The following is a 12,249-nucleotide window of genomic DNA, read 5'->3' as shown; positions in this document are numbered from 1 at the left end:
TTGTAAAATTACACCCGCTTTTGGCTTTACAATGTCAGTTTCAACTTTGCGTTGCCACACCAGCAACTGTTTGTTTATGTTCCACCCCTCAGCAAAAGCAAAATGCTTCTCAGATATAGAAGATCTCGCAAACTTGAATGTGACAAAACCCCCAGCTTAAAACTGACTGCCTGTTTTACAAAATGTTTGCGTTTACTGAACACTCATTGTAGATTGGTTTTCTCTCTGAAACTACAAAACATTAAATGAGGGGTGACTCTAATCCCCTGTTCATGGTGTCTGGGCCACAAGTTGATGGAAAGAGAACTTTACTTTTCAGTGAAAATAGAGTTCAGAAAACAATCTCCTGTTTATGACATTGTTCCTATGGGAAAGTCAATTCCAACTTGCGACATTTTGACATATGCGCAGTTTCCAGGAACCAATTGTGTTGTAAGCCTGTATATTAAACTTATGTATAAATGTACTGATTTCATATGTTGATCCTTTTTGTGAAGAATATATTCCCGACAGAGTTTCTATATATACCTTTCAGCAGTTTGACTCTTGCGCTCCTTTGTATTAATGCGATAGTTTAACTCCAATGTCCCGTTCTAAATTTAGCCTTCCTATACTATTTACAAACCTCTCTAAGGTCACCTCTGCGACACCTCGTTTCAAACATGAAGATTCCATGCTTCTTCATATCTAACTCTTAATTCAAGGAGCTGTTCTGTTTCCAGCTTCAGAGCGTTAATATCTCCTTTGAGTCTTGATGGTCAGAATTGAACGTGGTGGTGTTATGGCGGTACGGTTACGGGATGATTCTTCCTCTGAGTTTTGTAAAGTTTATTTATTAGTGTCACAAGTAGGCTTACATTAACACTGCAATGAAGTTACTGTAAAAATGCCCTGGTCGCCACACTCTGACGCCTGTTTGGATACACTGAGGGAGAATTTAGCATGGCCAATGCACCTAACCAACAGGTCTTTCGGACTGTGGGAGGAAACCGGAGCACCCGGAGGAAACCCATGCAGACACGTGGGAGAACGTGTAACTCCACACAGACAGTGAATCAAACCCGGGTCCCTGGCGCTGTGAGGCAGCAGCGCTAAGCACTGTGCCACCGTGCCAGCAGTGTTAGGCATTATGTTTATTAAACTCCACAGTCTCTTTCAAATTCACCCTTGGCTAGTTTTGGCACGTACATGGAGAATATTTTTTTTAAATTCCCTTTCCCATGTACAATTCTGATACCTAGTGTAGTTTGCCTATTCCTGACCTGTTCAATTACATTCTGTTCGGTTACCTCCTCGGATTTAATTACCCTTCCTGGTTTGGTATTGTCTCCACTTCTAAGCAGTCTGCACTGTCTTTCTCTGTGTGTGTTTAGTAGCTACAGGCAATACTTACTTCCCTATTTCTCTTTGTCGTTCTGTCAAAGTGTTTCTCATTTTCTCCCTGCAGGGATTTCAATGTTTATTTTGCTTCCTTATTTCTCTTCATTCATCAAGTGTGACATGTGTTTAGTCAGTGCTCGGGATGCATTTTGCCTCGATGTTCAGCAATGTGTCTTTAAACAGCTTCCATTTGTCCCCAGTCAATGCTGTAAACATCTTCGCTCGTTCCCTAGCCTGCTTGAAGGAGTTGACATGCATTTTGGTTTTAAGATACTGAACCCTCGACAACATTGATCATCTTGGGTTGCTGTCCCCATGGATTGGCTACGTTCCTATACTTCCTTTTCTTTACTGTGGTCATTGGCTCTTGCTGGGATATGGATTGTTCGGCGCCCAGCTCTGCTCTTGCTAGTTCGCTCGAGGGGCTGGAGTTTACAGTTTTTTGGTGGGGTGAGGGATGTGGATCAGATAGCGAGGGTCTGCTCGCTCCCTGCCTCTGTCGTCCCAGCTCGGTGAATCAAGATTGGGATAGTCATTTAGCGCCCCGCCCCCGTCCGCCCCCTCTGCTGGTAGATGCCCATTAGTGGTGCGGGAGGTGGTAGGGGGGGTGGTTCCACACCCAATCGGGCATCTAGACCAGGATATCATTTGACAGAATACCTAATCAGGAAATAAGTCATGGCTACAGGGCAGCATGGTGGCACAACTGGGATGCACAGTGGCAGTGTGGTCAGCACTGCTGCCTCACAGCGCCAGGGACCCAGGTTCAATTCCCGGCCTGGGTCACTGTCTGTGCAGAGTTTGTACATTCTCCCCTTGTCTGCGTGGGTTTCCTCCGGGTACTCCGGTTTCCTCCCACACTCCAAAGATGTGTGGGTTAAGTTGATTGACCATACTAAATTGCCCCTTAGTGTCTCAAGGTGTGTAGGTTAGGGGGATTATTAGGGTAAATACGTGGGGTTATGGAGATAGGGGCTGGGTGGGATTGTTATCGGTGTAGGTTAGGTGGATTGGCCACATTCAATTGTCTCTTACTGTCAGGGAGATTAGCAGGGTAAATACGGGGGGTTATGGGGTGGGGTCTTCGTGGGATTGTCGGCGCAGGCTCGATGGGCCAAATGGCTTCCTTCTGTGCTGTAGGGATTCTATGAATCTATGAATCTCAGTCTCTCCTCACTTCACATATCAGACCCAAAGCAATGAATAGAAATGAAGACCCTCTTCAGCAGAACAGTCTGCTGCAATAAAGATAGGCCTTTTCTTTCACCCTTGTGCCTCCTTCTAATACCTACGGGAAAGTTCTCCCAGATATTTTCCCATCCAAGGGGCAAAGTGCCAATGCCCAGGGGGCACCTTGAAACTGCCCATCGAGCACCAAGGGGGTGGGGCATATGGGGTCAGGGCCTGATGGGGATGGGGCATGGTGGGGCAATCGGTGAGGCTTGGGGGTCCACTTTCACTCTGCAGACAGGATCGGTGGGGGAAGGAGGGAGGTCAGCGATCGGGGTGGACTGGTGGGGGTGGCAGGAGATCAGTCTGCAGGGAGGTCGGAACTGCAGGAGTAGTTCGGGACTGTGGGGGTGTCGGGACTATGGGGATGGGGAATCGGCGGGGGGGGGGGGGCTAGAGATCAGGGTGGGACAAGAAGGGGGGATTCGGGGCTGGTCCAGGAATGGTCAGGGGGGCCAACAATTGGGCTGTAGGGGGGCGGAGAACCAGCGTTGTAGGGATCGTGGGGCTGGCCAGCATATGGGAGGCTGGCAGTGCAGGGCTAGTACGCATGTGTCGATCTCGGCACTGACAGATCGCGCATGGGCAGTGGGCCGCTCCAGCAGGAGTAGAACCCACTCACTGATTTAAAGTAAAGTTTATTTATTAGTCACAAGTAAGGCTTACGTTAACACTGCAATGAAGTTACTGTGAAATTCCCCGAGTCACCACAGTCCAGCGCCTGTTTGGGTCAATGCACCTAACCAGCACGTCTTTCAGACTGTGGTAGGAAACCAGAGCACCCGGAGGAAACACTGATGCACTCTGCAGTGCACAGAGTTTGGGAGATTCTTCTCTGAACTCCCTCTGAAAAAACCTGGGTGAATTACTCCAGTTTTCATTCAAATTCGACACTTAGAACATTTTCTGGGAGAATTCCAGCTATAGTCTGCAGGAAGAAGAGATCAAACATGTGTTAAATTTTTGTTAGTGACACCAGCTGAGTGGGAGCAGCCTCATAAGGAACACTCGGTCCTCTGTTGCCCTTGGCTCCTGTTCTGACAATTCTCCAAACCCCCCCAGCCCACCCGGCTTAACCACAGTGCTGCCGGGCATCCCTTGCACCATTCGACCTTCACCCACCCCGGCTGACCAGCTGACTCTTTTACACTGTCATTTTTATTAGCAACTGGTCAGCAGAATATAAATGGGGGGAGGGGTGAGGGTGGGGTGGGGGGTGGGGTGGGGTCCCAGCTCTGACGAAGGGTCACCCAGCCTGGAAACGTTAGCTCTATTCTCTCTCCACAAATACTGTCAGACCTGCTGAGATTTTCCAGCATTTTCTGTTTTTGTTTAAGAATATAAATGAGGCCCAAAGTTAAACTAGCCTCGGCTTCAAACTAATGATGTCAAGGAGGTAATGGTGTAGTGGTATCATTGCTGGGCTAGCAATCCAGGATAATTTTTTTGGGACCCAGGTTCGAATCCCACCATGGCAGATCGTGAAATTTTAAATCAATAAAAAAAAACTAGAATTTAAAATCTAAACAAACAAAAATAGAGGAGGCTCACACCATCCACTGCCTACTCACTATGCATTCCCAATTAAAATGCTTTCTCTGAGATGCCACAAGGCAATTTAGTTTACTAGACTGATACCCGGAATGAACGGGTTGTCTTATGAAGGAAGATTGGATAGTTTGGGCTTTTTTTTATTCATTCGTAGGACATGGGCATCGCCAGCTGGCCAGCATTTATTGCCCATCTCTAGTTGCCCGAGGGCAGTTGAGCGTCAACCACATTGCTGTGGCTCTGGAGTCACATGTAGGCCAGACCAGGTAAGGACGGCAGATTTCCTTATTCACATTAGTGAACCGGGTGGATTTTTCCGACAATCGGCAATAGTTCTATGGTCATCAGTAGATTCTTAATTCCAGGTATTTTTTATTGAATTCAAATTCCACCACCTGCCATGGCGGGATTCGAACCCGGGTCCCCAGAACATTAGCTGAGTTTCTGGATTAATAGTCCAGCGATAATACCACGAGGGCATCCACTCCCCTGGAGTTCAGAAGAATGAGGGATGCCTTGATTGAGTATCTAAATGGTATAGACAAGGTGGACATTGAAAGGATGCTTCCTCTTCTGGTTGAATCTAGAACCAGGGGGCACTGTTTTAAAATTAGGTGTTGCCCCATGTTAGGACAGAGACGAGGAGAATTTCTTTCTCTCAGAGGGTTATGCAACTTTGGAACTCTGCCTCAGAAGGTGATGGAGTCGGGGTGACTGAACATTTTGAAGGTAGAGATAGAATCATAGAAACATACAGTGCAGAAGAGGCCCTTCGGCCCATCGAGTCTGTATCGAGGTAAATAGATTCTTGTTGGGCAAGGGAATAATGGTTACGGGGGTAGATGGGAATGTAGAACTCAAAACACAAACAGATCAGCTGGGATCTTAGTAAATGGCTAAAGCAGGTTCGGGGGACAGAATGGCCTACTTCTGTTCTGACTTCATATCTTCATAAGTGCCTGTAAGAGGCGCTATAGCTGATCCTGGTCCTCACTTAACATCCGCACACTGCATGACAATCAGGAACAGTATCCACCTGTTTATTTACCCCTCTGAAATTCAAGGGTACTGGGGCCAAATGAAGCATCTTAGTTGTCATTCCAGCTGAGACAGAGCAGTTTTATCAGCTTCTGCAGTGAACCGTATACATCTCAACCCAACTCCCACTGCCTCGTTGCTACATGAGAATCAATTTAATCTCACAGTGGGAATCTTTCTAACAGTAAATTAACTTTATTAAATTAAAGTTCATTCCTTTTCACAAGCTGCTAAAAATAACAATAGTGCAATTGGAGTGTGTCTTTGCTCCATTACTACATACTCTGGATATCTATGTATAGGCCTGTAACCTCCTGGCTCCCCAGAGTTGGTTTTGCGGGGGTACCCACTGGGGAATCCCTCTCGGAACTTCCCAGATAAGGGTGTACTCAGCAATTATCGAGAAGCACTAACTTCCTCTGGACAATTGTGATGCGCTAGTAACCATCCGAGAATGTGATTTAATTTGCTCATTTCGTACCGTTCTGCTAGTTTTACCCAGGTAGTTACTCTGAAAGAGTAAAAAAATCAAAGCACTTCTGATTTCAGCACAACTATTTCAAACACCCAGACTGAACCCCACATGGGACAAGCCCTACACTCCCGACCCTGATTCATCAACTCCTCCAGGTATTCTCAACCCCCCCCCAATGGTTTCCCCCAACCTCTAAGTCCAATTCTGTCCCCCGCAATATTCCCCCCCCCCCCCCCCCCGACACAACCCCCTCCCACCCCAGACCTAATATGACCCAAAACCTTTCCCAGACCGGGAATGGCCTGACGTTCCCACCACCCCACACACCGAACCAAACGCAACCCCCACCTTGGACGAAACAACCCAAACTCCCCATCACCCCACCCCCCCAGACCTGACACAACCAGATCCCCCTCCCAACATTACCTGAACCCCCACCACCATCCCCCCACCGGACACGACCCCACCCTACCCCACCCCGACTGGACCACCCGCACCCCACTGCCAACCAGCCAAATCCCATCCACTAAAATAGTCACTTACCTATTCTCTGGCCTGTCATTTTCATTGGGCCCTTGAGGGTGGCACGGTGGCACAGTGGTTAGCACTGCTGCCTCACAGTGCCAGGGACTCGGGTTCAGATTTCGACCTTGGGTGACTGTCTGTGTGGAGTTTGCACATTCTCCCCATGTCTACATGGGTTTCCTCCGGGTGCTGCAGTTTCCTCCAACACTCCAAAGATGTACAGGTTTGGTAATTTGGCCATGGTAAATAACCTTTTACTGTCCAAAGGTGTGTAGGTTAGGGGGATTAGCCATGGTAAATATGTGGGGTTACGGGGATAGAGCAGTGGGCCTGGGTCAGATTCTCTGTTGGAAGGTCAGTGCAGACTCGATGGGCTGAATAATCTCCTTCTCCACTGTAGGGATTCTATGATTCTAACCTGCTTTACGGCAGCCAGTGCAGTAAAAATGGGGGTGTGACTTCCCTGAGCTTGCTGGTGTTGCCTCGCTCTGGGGTCTGCGAGGTATCTCTCACTGGAAGCTCCAAACAGCTCCAGCCAGAGGAGGTCACGAAGGGACTTTTGACTTTGCTCCAATCTAACGGTGGCACGGTGGTTAACACTGCTGCCTCACAACGCTAGGTTCAATTCCCGGCTTGAGTCACTGTCTAGGTGGAGTTTGCACGTTCTCTCTGTGTCTGCGTGGATTTCCTCCGGGTGCTCCGGTTTCCTCCCACAGTCCAAAAGATGTGCTGATTAGGTGCATTGGCCATGCTAAATTCTCCCTCAGTGTACCTGAACAGGCGCTGGAGTGTGGCGACTAGGGGATTTTCACAGTAACTTCATTGTGTTGTTCATGTAAGCCTACCTGTGACACTAATAAATAAACTTAAACTTAACTGCAAAATTGTTCTGTATTTACATTTGAGTCATTTGTAACTGCACTATTCACAGGTAGTGGATTGACACATTTAAAATGCTTCTTCTTTGGGTTAAGTCCATTATCGGTTGTTGTAATTAAACTGCTCCAAACACCATCTTATCAAAGATTTGTTTTAAGTTATCATTTTCTTCAATTGTGTGTTAAAGTGATGGCCACTTGCCTTCGTGGAAGGTTTGTATTTGACGACATGCAAATTAGTTTGAGCAGATACTTGGGGGGAGAAAATGGGCCTGAACGTCTGGGCAGTGCCCATCAGAGTCGGAATGCCACTCCTTTCCTGGTTTCCTCTCAGCCGGAAATCTTCTTAATCCTGTCTCGCCCGACGTTCTGACTCAGGCCAGAATAGAACTGTACAGGGCAGCGCGCTCTGAGCCCTCCCATCGATCAGAATCAACAGAATGAGGCCAGAGCCTCTGTTTTGCGGCACATCAGGTGAGTTCAAAGGCAACTTCCAAGCCAGGGAAGAGATGGGTATGTCTTGTAAATGGTTAGAATTTGGTGGGGGAAGCGGGGTAGACAGTCAGAGGGAGGGTCATACAGGCCAGGGAGCCTTCGGACAGTGGGGTCATATAATCCGGGTCATCAGACAATTGGCGTCCAATGTTCCTTAATAGATGAATGCAGTCTGAGTAAGGGCAAAGGTTTTTTTTAGTTTAGTTAGGGCATCATGATGGGCATGGGCCAAAGGGCCTATTCTTCTTTATTCTTTGTTCAATCCATGCCTGGGATCTTCCATGCCTGGGAGCTGTGCAGTCTCCTTACAATGGGATACAAACCCAACCCCCTTCCCCCCGCCCCGCACTGCCCCAGAGTCCAGAAGTTCCAGCAATATCTTTTGATAATTTGCACAAAATTATAAATTGCACCCAAAGCTGAAACACTGCTCCATATTCGATTTAATACATTAACAAGAATCACAAGTTCCAAATACTCTCTTTCTTAACATGCAGTGGGAGGAAAAAGATAAACAACGAAACAATAAAAAATCTCTTCCCATGCAATGCCTCCTCCATGTTCATGTTTTCCTTTTACCTCCTGGAATAAACCAGCTACACTGAGTAAAAAACTTCAACAATTTCAACGGAGAATGCCTGAGGACTTTGAAAATTCACAAAACACACCCCGACCCAGATTAGGCAGTTTACCATTCACCTTGATGGCACTTGACCTCCGAGCTATGCATGGCCACATGCAGCAATGCCCACGGGAATGAGAGAGTGGGACTGGATGATAGACAGGAAGTTAGCCAGACAGTCTACAGTAACCTAATGTCTGATAGTTTCTGACTGGACTCGCTCTATGAGGCAATGTTTCTTCTCTGCTCCAGTAAATAGATAGACAGAAGTGTAGATTGCAAAAGCTGCCAGCTGTGTTCCGAAGGAGCCAGTGAAAACATGGCTTATATGTTCTTTGATCACATCTCTCCGAACATTTCACATGCAATTAATCACTTGGAAGCACAGCAACTGCTGTTGTTGTGGGACCAAACATGAGGTTTTGCACATAGCCAAGTTCCAGAAACAGCAATGGATTACATGGGGCGGCATGGTGGCACAGTGGTTAGCACTGCTGCCTCACAGAGCCAGGGACCTGGGTTCAATTCCCGGTTTGGGTCACTGTCTGTGTGGAGTCTGCACATTCTCCTCGTGTCTGCATGGGTTTCCCCTGGGTGCTCCGGTTTCCTCCCACAGTCAAAAAGATGTGCTAGTTAGGTGCATTGGCCGTGCTAAATAATCCCTCAGTGCACCCGAACAGGCACAGGAGTGTGGCGACGAGGGAATTTTAACTTCATTGCAGTGTAAGTAAGCCTACTTGTGACACTGATTAAAAAAAACTTAAATGATGGATTAATCTGCTTTTGGTGGTTATCTGAGAGAGGGACGTCATAGAACACTCAGAGAACACACTCACTCATCTTCAAATTGCATTATTCGGTCTTTTATGCTCATGCACATTGGAAAATGGGTGTCTAAGCTAATGTTACTATCAAAGCATGGTGTCTCTGACAAAGTAGCACTCCTCTGTGCTGCACTGGACTGTCCAACTAGACTATGTGCCAAGTTCTGGAGTGTGGCTTGAAAACACAACCTTCTGACTCAGACAAAGGGGCTTCCAACTGAGCCCACCTCTGAGATCAAACAATGTTCACACAGGAACAGAATGGTGATCCTCGTACAACTGAAATAGGACAGTAAAGATAGTATCATGTCCAAACTTGCGTTTACATGCTGCCTTTCATGAGCTCAGGGCATGTCAAAACATTTCACAGACAACAAAGGCCACTGATTTAATGTAGGAAAATGCAGTGCGCACAGGAAGCACTCACAAATTGCAATGAAATAGCACACTGGTTATCTGATTTACGTGATGTTGGTTGAATGACAATTATTGGCCAGGGCACTGAGCAAAACTCCCCTGATCTTCCTCAAATAATGTCAGTTTTCACATCCATCTGGGACAGCAGACACGGCCTCAGGAGGCACCTCTGACAGTGCAACACTCCCTCAGTAATACACTCGAATCTCTGGATTTCTAACTCAAAAGAGCCAGTGCCCCCAATGAGGCGAGGCTAACAAATAAGAGGAAAGGACTACGGAGAAAATGTTTCATAGACTCATACAGTGCAGAAGAGGCCCTTTGGCCCATCGAGTCTGCACTGATAAGCGATAAACACCTGACCCTCTCCCCACCTAAGTTTAAGTTTATCCATTAGTGTCACAAGTAGACTTACATTAACACTGCAATGAAGTTACTGTGAAAATTCCCTCGACGCCACACTCCGGTACCTGTTTGGGTACACTGAGGGAGAATTTAGCATGGCCACCTAACCAGCACGTCTTTCGGACTGTGGGAGGAAACCGGAGCACCCGGAGGAAACCCACGCAGAGACGGGGAGAATGTGTAGATTCCGCACAGACGGTGACCCAAGCCGGGAATCGAACCCAGGTCCCTGGCGCTGTGAGGCAGCAGTGCTAACCACTGTCCCACCGTGCCGCCCATAATCCCAATTACCAGCACTTGGCCCATAGCCTTGAATGTTATGTCGTGACAAGTGCTCATCCACTTTGAAGGTAGAAAACATTAGGATGGACACAGGCAGACAAAAATAAATTAAAGACATATACTGACAATGTCAAAATAATTGTATCATTAGGATAAATTTCTGGAGCAATAGTAAAAACACTGAGAAATGTTATTTTATCTTTGGATTTTGTGAGGAATAGCAAAGGATCAAATGTCTCAAATGAAACTAAAAGCATGAACCAGTTTCACTGGAGGCTTTGCACTGTTAATGAACTGCTTCAGACTTGCAGTGCAACCAAACAGGTATAATTATAAGATCTAGCCTCCAGCACCGAGAAAAAGACAGTCAGGATTGAGCACGCTCAGATTTCCTGCCTCACTACTTTGAGAGAAAGGAGAGATGAAAAGAAAGCAGGCTGTATGTAGGTTGCACCTTCCAGAGACTGGTGAACCACATCAAACTTGACCCCTCCACTCGCCACGAGCCCTTGCTTGCACACCTCAAATCACAATGTCCAACATTCGCTGTGATTCCACCATTGAACAACACTTACTAAATAACCCTCGGTGTGCCAAGAATCATGCTGACAACCAGTTTAAAATCGTCAGTCAGACTCATGATGTGGCGCATTCGCGTGTACTGGAAACTACATATACTAATGCATAGGCCCCTGTGCTTGGCAGACAGAATGAACATAGAAAGAACAAGAAAGAACCTGTTTCAGCTAAACAAAATAAGTGACAGCCATTCACTGGTTCATTCCTCAGGGCATCACATTGACCAATCACAGTCAGGTTGCCTGGTTTAAATTTCAAACAATGCTTGGCAGTTAACTGTCAGTCACCATCAACTGCTGCATTCTTCATGGCAATGCCTCTATTCATCAGCCAACCAATCAGCACTCTCTTCTCATACAGTTTAAATTTGTTGACTTCCCTCACATTGTACTCCTGTGAATGTCTTGAGTACAAGAGGACAAAGTTTTGACAAACAGGCCTCTGTGTCAGGCAAGGTAAAAGAGAGAAGAAAAGCCCTCACACTAAAAGGTGACTCCCTGTGTCCTCAAGACATCCCAAGTGCCTCTCATCCAATTAATTATTTTTGAATTGCAGTCACTGGAGTTATACATAAAAACATCACAGCCAACTTACACACAGTGAAATCCTGCCAATATTAAAAGAATATCATAGAATCCCTACAGTGCAGAAGATGGCCATTCAATCCATCCCCATCGAGTTTGCACCGACTCTCCGACAGAGCATCTTACCCAGGTCCACCCCCCACCCGATTCCCGTAACCCCATGCATTTCCCCCACTACTCCCCCTAACTTTGGGGATCTTGGTACACTCAGGGGCAATTTAGCATGGCCAATCCACCTCAGCTGCATGTTTTTGGAGTGTAGGAGGAAACTAGAGCACCCGGAGGAAACCCACGCAGATACAGGGAGAACGCTCCCACTCAAGGCCCACGCCTGCCACACCTCATCATCATCTTAAATGTCAACACTCCCACCTACACTCTCCCTCTCTGTGTCATTGCAGGGAAAACTGTCAGCGTGTGCAGCCAACTGGAGTCATGCCTGAGCACAGTTTGAGGAGTGAGCCCTCAATGTGGCTGGCTAGGAGGAAGTGCTTGCCTGCGCTGCTGGTGAAGTGGGGGCAGCAGAGACAGTCTTCAACACAAATGCTGTCATTCCTCAAGTCTCCCATGACTGGTCAATGTTCTCTCCGTATCCCCTGTAATGCATTGATAAAGTCCCTTCTCTTGCAGGTCGGCCAACAGAACAAGTTGGACCATCCCCATACCCCCAGAACCACAGGACACCAGCAGTTAAGAGGGGGACTTCTCCAACCCCACCATGAAGAGGCGTCAGATACTCACACCTCAGTGGGATCAATAAGTAGGCAGGCTTCTAGGTCACTCACTGGTGAGAACCTCACAGCAGGTGGAGGCAGGGCATCCCAGGGAAGCGGCACTCAGAGGGATGCCAATGCCGAGGGCTCTGATGAGCCCCTTGCCGATGATGTGCCCCTGGGCCTGGTTCTCCCACTGGAGCTGCAAACACAGAGTCACAAGAATCAGGAAGGGATGATTGCAGCCCTCC

Source organism: Mustelus asterias, chromosome 26, assembly GCF_964213995.1.
Source record: "Mustelus asterias chromosome 26, sMusAst1.hap1.1, whole genome shotgun sequence".
Lineage (NCBI taxonomy): Eukaryota > Metazoa > Chordata > Chondrichthyes > Carcharhiniformes > Triakidae > Mustelus > Mustelus asterias.
The sequence above is the reverse complement of the archived record's forward strand: the minus strand, read 5'-3'. Positions refer to the sequence as shown.